Source organism: Barbus barbus, assembly GCF_936440315.1.
Source record: "Barbus barbus genome assembly, chromosome: 18".
NCBI lineage: Eukaryota > Metazoa > Chordata > Actinopteri > Cypriniformes > Cyprinidae > Barbus > Barbus barbus.
The window spans coordinates 16,867,167-16,876,140 of NC_136746.1; the positions used below are offsets into that span (position 1 = coordinate 16,867,167).

The 8,974-nt window shown below is 40.4% G+C and overlaps 1 protein-coding gene across 1 annotated transcript in view; it reads left to right on the forward strand.

The window, feature by feature from the left end:
• Positions 1 to 8,974, forward strand: part of LOC306884410 (B-cell lymphoma/leukemia 11A-like) — a 54,139-nt gene that overhangs the window by 19,866 nt on the left and 25,299 nt on the right. The window lies entirely within an intron of this gene.

An 8,974-nucleotide genomic window follows, 5' to 3' on the forward strand; every position in this document is an offset into this window, starting at 1 on the left:
GTGTGAATATGTACATTCTGCTATGCTTCTCTTACTATTCAGTATGTCACCAAATGTTTACGACACAATCGCAGTTTTGTTTATGCATTTTTATTAACCAGCACCAGTTTTAGTGGAATGATTTCCTAGTGAGTTTTATTTTTCCTCAAATATGTGTTTGCCGGAAAGCAGTCACATTTATTTGTATGTGAGTGAGTGTGTGTGGCTGACCTGAATAGTCAGTTTAGAAGTTTTCTCCAAGTACTCTTTAGGGAACTGGCTGTGTGTATCTCCAGCTCTTCCCCTGAATTCACGGCGACAGACCAGCAAATGTGAGTCTTCGGTCAAATGTTAGCTGCTTGTGTGTTATACACCTTCCTGAATACCAGTGTGTCTGTTTTTAAATGCAATAATTCACTCAAAAATGAAACCGTATCATCATTTACTCACCCTTGTGTCATTCCAAAACTGTTAATGATTGAAAGATGACACAAAAGAAGGCATTTTGAACAATGTTCCAACTGTTTTTGTCCATGTAATGAAACACTAGACGCCGTTGACTTTCATTGTATGAACAAGAAATATCTTCTTTTGTGTTCAACAGAAGAAAAAAAGTCATATAATAATGAGTAAATAATGACATTTTTTTTGTTCACTGTCTCTTTAAGCAAACCAGCATATGTATGTACATGGTCCGCACCCAAAGCTTTGTTTTGGTGGCAGATACACAGGTCACAGTGTGTGTGCTACATGAGACGGTTGGCATTTCAGAGTGTGTTCATGTTGCCGCTCATGTATGTGTGTGGAAGAACGGACTGTGGTACATGTAACCCGACTGGGTTCAGAGATCTGAACCCCAGATGTAACCACAGGCCAGATACGGCTTGGCCTGGGCCAGACATAGAGAGACCAGAGCGGTACGTATAGGAGGACAGGCTCAACATAGACAACATGGAATTCATTACACCCTGCCCACCGTCACTGTAGCTGGCTTGGATTTCTAAGGATAGATGTGATCTGGCTATGTGTGTATTAAATAGCACAGAGCAAACTCGATACTATTTCTCGCAACTTTGGCCAACAGGCTATTTCTGGATGCGCTATGCACGGAGACACACAATGTCCAAGAAACTGCAAAAACATGCATCTCATAATTTGCTTTATTTGATATTAGCATTACACTCCCTACACAAACAGGAACTTTCAAAAACAAAATCCCACTACACCAACTGAAAAATAAACTCCTCTACTTCCTCGTCTTTTCAACCGTCACTCTCCCTTCACACTTCACTTGCTCCCTTTAAAACCCTGTGACGTTTTAAGGTGTCATAGGCATGCTATTAATGCATTTTACCTCAGTTTTGTCACATTTTATGACAGTATTCTTTGTGATGTCCTATAATGCATTGCAACAAGCTCTTTGGAAAAAATAAACCCAAGATCATGCAAGATTAATATTGATTACTAATGGACATATTTTATTTTTGTATTTAAATTTTTATTCATTACTGAAATAGTTCAGTGTAATTAAAAATTGATTAAATATTGATTTTCACATTTTTGTGTGTGCTATGCATTTTTATGTGGTTTATCACAGAGTTACATGATTTGGGGAAAAACTCGAATTGCTCTTTTTCTGATTACACTTGCAATTGCGATTTTAAAATATCATTGAAAGTAAATAAATACATAAATAAATAAATAAATCTCCAGGTTTGCTGTACTTGCTTGTACACAAAATTGACCCCCTCCCAAACATTTGTAACTATATATCAAAATTACAAAATAATAATAATATACAAATTATTATAAATTATTTTGCAGTATTTTGTGTTAATATTATTTTTAAGGAGAGCAGAGGGTACTGGGATGCCGAAGCAATGCAGGGGAAGTGAGTGATCTTTAAAGCGCCTGTCCCTTCAACTGCTTCTGTTCACATCAATAGAGAGAGAACAAGGTAATGGGGTCGCTGGTGTTGGAGTTTGATGTATGGTTTATGTTTACCGTGGCATATTTTGTTTGTGTGCGGGGGCCGTAAGATTGGGCCGTTTGATGAATGGACATGCCCTCCAGATTCACATCAGCACCTGCGCACCCTTCCTATCCCTCCATCCTGAACACAGCAGCCAAAACTGCCCCCTCACACCCCTGGTGCACCTCCATTTATGGGGTTATAATTGGCTTGAATTAAAAAAAAAGTGCAGAGACAAAGAGGCTGCATCTTTTTTTCTTTATAATTGTGTTTATATAACCCATTTCTGTTGTTTACTGTCCGTGCCATGAAAGGATATAGTTATGTTTATCTTGGATACAGGTTCACCCACTGTTAGATGTTTCTGTTTAGTTATGCAAACGTGAAGACTTTCTGCTTACAGGGGCCAGAGTATCTGTGATGTTTGCTTTTGGGCTGTGTGAAGTCTTGTTAAAGTGCCTTTTATTAACAGTTTGCCTGGACAAGAGCTCTTTGGCACTGAGGCATAGAGCGAGAGTGAAAAAAGGGAGAGAGAGAGCAGTTTTCCACAGCTATTACTCCTGCAGAAGGACCATCAAAAGCCACATCAGTGCCCTTAATGGGGCCCAGTCCACAACTGAGAGCTTCAATGTGTCCAACAAAACTATAATCCTGAATACTAAAATATCCAGACAGCTTTATGTGTGTAATTCATTAGGTATAGAACATGGAATATATAGAGAAATGAATCTGTGCAGCTGTAAAATGTGGGTTTTTAAAGGAATAGTTCACCCGAAAAGGAAAATTTCTGTCATTATTTACTCACTCTTAAGTGGTTCCAAACCTGTATGAATTTCAGCTGTAGAAAATGTTACATTCTGAAAAGTAAATAAGGATTGGGGCTGAGTAAAAAAAGGGTGCAAAAACACCATAAAAGTAGTTATAATAATAGTAGTATAAAATGTCAAAGTTAGTAGAATTAAGAATAAAATTATAATGAATTACTTTTAAAGTTTTCATTTTTATGTATTTATTATTTTATTCTATTTAAATTAAATGTAAATAAGTAGGATTAAGAATAAAAGTAATAATAAAATAACTAAATATGTTCTCTAAATTTTAATTCTATGCTCATTTTGTTTGTGCACACTTGGTGAATACAGCTCATCTGATTCTGATTCTAAAATTTCTTCTGATCCAGTCATCTGTTCAGTGAGCCAGTTAGCTGATTCTCATTTTCAGAGAAAAACAGCTTAAAATTCGGTCTGTTTGTCTTTTGAGTCAGATCTTTTCAATTAAACGCTTCATTCAGTTCCCTAAACCATTTGAATGATTTGTTCGCAAATTATCAAACAGGTTTTGTGAATTGGATGAGCCAATTCATTGAACAGATGAAAAATGATCAATGAAACTGTCACCAAGAAGACCTAGTGAATAATAACTTCTCTTCATCACACACATCTTTTGTAGAAGATTAGATTGAAAGAGTCGCACAACCACTTTTATGATGCTCTTGCATCTTTTTAAAAGCTTGACAGCTCCAGTCCCCATTCACTTTCATTGTATAAAAAAGAGAGCAGCAGGTACATTCTTCAGAAGTTCTCCTTTAGTGTTCCACAGTAGAAAGAAAGTCACACCGGTTTGAAATGACATGAGAGTGAGTGAATAATGATGTAATTTTTATTTTGGACTGATCTATTCCTTTAATTCCGAAATGTGGCGGAGTTTTTGGCGAGTGCAGCGCAGGCTTTGTGGTTTGCATGAGAGCAGAGGCCGGTGGCACTCTGTGTGGGGTGGAGAGGTGAGTGTGTGAGTTTGATCTGCTCTATTGTCTTCCCTCTTCACACAGTGCTCTCCAGTGAGAAGTAATCAATAGCAGCAGTGGCTGACTCTCTGCCTTTGTCTGCGTCTCTCTGCAGCTACTGAGAGACAGTTTTGACATCTCGGCATGCCTCGGGCAAACTCTTACCCTCTCTCTCTCTTTTGCGTACACACATACACACACACACACACACACACACACATCATGCCAGCCTGGCTGCTCTTTGTTCAACGTTGTACCACTCTGCCTTTCCGGCACACACAGGGGCTTGTGTAGGAGTGTATCTCTGTCTCTCTCTCCCTCTCTTTTTTTTTTTAAACATTCCATTTTTATAACTCTGCGCTGTTAAACGCATTACACTGATTCCATAAGCTGTGCTGTTCTGCTCTGGAGAGCTGACGCTGTGAACTCTGACCTCTGCCAGACTTTATAGCCTTTTAACAAAAAGTTGTTAATGCCTTTGATAAGTTGCGGGTCGGCTGCATGTGCGAGGGAGCGTGCGTGGACGGGCCGTGGGGGAGGAGACTGTGTGTGACCTCACTGCTAGAGTTGAGGTTGTATCAATAGCCAGAGAGTTACTGGCTCTTCAGTTATTTTTAACTGTACAGTAGTTCTTGTGCAGGACGGGGGGAGCCGTACTGTAAAAAAACTCAGTTTTACTCTACTGTGGTGAGACCGGTGAGATTGAGATCTTCGTGAATACAGTCCTCATGCATTTGGTTCTTTTCTGGCCATTTGTTCCTGGCTGGGTGTTTGTTTGTGTTGTGGATGAGTGTGGCTGCAGCACAGAAGCTTTTTAATGTATGTGAAGGCTGACTGTAAAAAAAAAAAAAAATCTTTAGAAAATGAGAATATGTTGGTAGTGTGGTAATGTAGTAAATAGTTTTCCCAAAACTATGTATTATAATGTTTAAGATAATAATAATAATAATAATACTTTTTATTGCTTGTCTAATAAACCCATATTAAGTGAATTATAATAACTGAGTTAGCCTATTAATATGAAGGACACAAATCTATATCAATCGACTGTTGGACGGTATGGTGGTGGCACTGTCTATGTCATGGTCTTGAATTACTGGAAACTCACTAACTGATAAAATATATCTATAATTTTATCACAATTATACAAATTATAATTTCATAATAATATATTACAAAATTGCTTTGGATAAAAGTGTCTAATTGTAATTATTACACTTCTCTACCAATGTTTAAATGTGCAGAAATACAAATATGCATTTCTATGTAATATGTATTTTAATTTTATATTTGAACCCTCAATTCAACTCAGTCTTATTAATTAGCATGTAATTAGACTTTTAGACTGAAGTCAACGTGAAATTTTAGATAATACCAGTCTCTAAATGTTTGTAGCTGGATTTTTTCTTATTTGACATTTTATTTTATTTTTGGCCATGTGCAGCAACCTTTTCCTCTCTTTCTCTCCTGTTTTGTCTTTGTGTTTTCCTCTCACGGTCCTTGTGACCAGACACAGATGTTTCTGCTTGACCAGACAGTGCTGTGCGAGACCTGTTAACAGCGGAGAGCAGAATTCTCAGGTGACCCTTCTGCCCAGCAGACTAAAGGACTGTGTAACACTCTTCATATATCTTACACGCCCTTGCACTTTATTTATTTATCTTTTACACAGAAATGAACAAAAGAGGTTTACTCTCTGACACTGAGCATTCACAGGCCTCAGCGGAGGTGAGCGTGTCACAGGAAGAGAGAGTAAACTGTAAGAGCAGTCCGCCGGGGTGAGCTCTGCATTCAGCTGGCGGTCAATAAATTGATCCATGTCTCCGCTGACCTTCAGAATAGAGTGACCCCAGCATCCCGCACTCAGATCTGACCAGCGGGCCGTACTGCGCTGGACGCAGACACAGCCCAGGCCACTGCAAACAGGAACACACATAGAGCTGTTATAGACTAAAGGGCGAGCACAGTTCAGGATTGATTTTCTGTGGGTATTTGTGTGCGTTTGTAAGTGCGTGTGTGTTTATTTTAAAGTGGAGACCAGAGTATTTTCCTGGCCACAGGAGCGGCCATGTCTCTGCACAGATGCCCCGCTGTTTATCGGCTCTGCACTGTATGCATAATTTAAATGGAGACCTTAGCCACACAAATTAGAGATGGGCTTCTGTTATTCATAATTCTCATCTGATAACCACTAATAACAGCCCTTTCCCTCCTCCGACGATGCTCGCTGCATAATGGACCTAACAGCTTTAACCAAATTACCTCCAATACGTATATGCCACAAGGCTAATAAAGCCAAATAAATGTATCACAGGCCGGGTAGCCCAGTGCCTCCTAATGCACATAAATCCACGCTGGCTGGCTCTCATTACCCTGTGTGTGTAGCGGAGGCTAAATCCTGCCTCTATCATGTCCTCCTCCCCCAGTGACCACTAGCTGCCAAGTCAGAGAGGCAAGCTGCCAGTAATCAGCGCACGATTCCCCTCTCTCGTCAGCGTGCGCCGAGCGGTCCGCCGCTGTCGTGGCCTAGTCCGAAAAGCGACGCTCTCGGTGGAGATGAGGGAGGTTGTTTTGCCTAACAGGTCCACCACTGTGCTTCCTGTACAAGAGTAACACTCACTTCTGATGTGCTATATATAAACTTGTCTGTGAGACTTGTCTGTGAGAGAATTGCAGTATAAAAAGTGTAGCATTGATTAGTGATATCTCACTTGTCATTTTCAAAATCTGTTGACAGCCTTGTTAATGGATAATAAAGAGATTTATAGCTGGTGCTGCTTGCCAAATGTACTACAGTTTAAAAAAAAAAATGTTTTTGAAAGAAGTCTCTTATGCTTACCAAGGCTGCATTTATTTGATCTAAAATGAAAAAATATTACAATTTGATGAAAAGAAAGATTAAAAGAACAGCATTTATTTGAAATAGATTTTCTGTAACAATGCAAAAGTCTTTACTGTAATTTTTGATCAATTTAATGCATCCTTCCTTAATAAATAAATTACTACATTTCTTAAAGTCAGAAAAACAAAAACAAAAAACTATTTAGTTAATTTTAATAAATATTTTGTACAAATATTTTTATGAATATTTATTTGATTCAGCATTTTGTGTGCACATCATTTGGAAGATTTAAATTGCATTATGTATATATGGGCATTATATAAGTCATTGGTCCTGCTCTCTAGGAAAAATCCATCTTTGGACCAATAGTATTGATGCAGTAGTCACTCTGCTGATGCAGTTTACTCTGTTTGTATAGACTGAGTACATGTGGACACTGTTTGGTGTAGTGATGTGTGTATGTGTGTGTGTGTTTAGAGGAGAACATCTGGACATGACAAGAATGCAGAAGTGAAAATCTCCCACAGCAGACTAAATCACCCCCTTCATTCACTCCCCTTTATGTCTTCATCAGAGGCTGTGAGAGGCCCCCTGCCCGCTCTCTTCCTCCTGCCTCCCTCTCGCTGTCCATCTCTCTGTTTCCAGCCCGCTTTTGAGCAAATATGTTAGAGACGTCCACAAGTTACAACAATGATCGATTATGAAATTGCATGATATACACCTCATACCAACTGAAATTCATTCACAGCTATAATATGTGAGCATAAAAAATGGGACCTTGTGGTTTTGTGATTTGTTTTGAGATCTGATTGTTAAAGGGGCTCACAACTGTGGGGCTCCACAAGTGAAATGCAGTTTTAATATGAATATCGTAATAGGAATCAGGAATTAAAACACTTTCCCTGGTGGATTTTGGATCATATTCAAGAGTGTTAAACTTTGCATATTTGCCAAGTTTACCAAGATACGTAAATCTGCTTAGGTTGGAAGTGACCTCAGTGAAGCAAAGTTTCACCCAAATTTTGCTAATATGGTTGCGCCCTAACGGTGACTTTCAGTTCAGGAGCATCACTAACATATATATGTATATATAGACACATCAAAACCTCACTAATGTGAAAGTCAAACCCCATAGTGGTCTCCCTCCTCCTTTGTCCCTTTTTGTCTCTCGTGCTGTTTCTCACAAGGTTTTCCTGCCACACGTGTCCACTCCAGACGGCTTCACCTCTCGACACCTGAGGAAAGTAAAGCAGAAACAGGTAGTGAAAAACAAAACCGAGAGAGCAGCGTCTGTGAAGCCATTGAACCGGAATGCTTTTTTTCTGTTGTTGCCTCAGTGATGTACAGTGAATCTGTTTATTTTTCAGTGGAAGGGTGTTTCCTCCTCTCTATAAATACTCTCTCTCCTGTGCGTATGAGAGAAAGAGAGTACGATGATGTGTCCGTTGGGCTTTTGGCTCTTAAACACACACGCAGTGGTTTTAGCGTGGTGCTCTATTGCTTTGAGCTCAGCTCAGCCCTGACCTGCCAGGCCCTGTCTCAGATTCCCACGTAGGGCGTGTTGAGACCTTGTGTAATGACACAGTACCACAGAAGCTGCTCAACCTGTCCCCCCTTCTCCTCCTCCAATTTCTCCCCTTCTTCCGTGCGCTAATCTTTTGCTCCTTGACCGGGTCCAAACGTTCACCGTTTCTTGACAGACCTGTGACCAGAGAGCTGAGTCTCCATTCAGACATATGGGGGCTTAAATTGAACATTTTTACATCATGTATAAATCCTCGCTCTTTCTTTCAGCTTGCACCTCCTTGCCTCCTACTTGCCCCTAGATTTACAGACAAAAGCATATAGGCCTATTGTTGCATGGTAGTCGAGGGTTGAATGAGAGACCGGGTCACTGGCGGGTTTAGGATTGGCTAAGCATGCAGAGGAAGGGTGGAGCTTGAGGGGGGTATGGCGGCCTGTGAGAGGATCCCACCCGTCAGGGGAGCTGGGACCGTCCACTCTCCTGTTTCCCAGGCACCCGGCGTCTCTCTACGGTTACACAAAATGTCCGCCACGGCTCCCCTGTTGCCAGGGTCTATTATTAGCAAGTGTCAGTCAGTTATCTGAGAGTAGTGCTTTTAGCTGCCATTTAAGTGGCTGACACTCAGGTTTTGCAGCAGATTAAATGAAATTTTAGGCGCAGTTTGGCTTGGCTGCGAGTAGACAAAGGAGGCAGCTGTTGTTGGAAATGTAATCTGGCACCACCGGGAAAAGGGTGCCACGGCTGACGCTGCCCACCAAGTCTCTCTCCATCTATCCGACGCCTTATTTCCAACAGTGGCAAAAAGTTCCACTCCATCCTCATTAAGCACATGGAGAGCCTTGATTTGAAAAGTTGACTCTGCTTTTTTCCCCT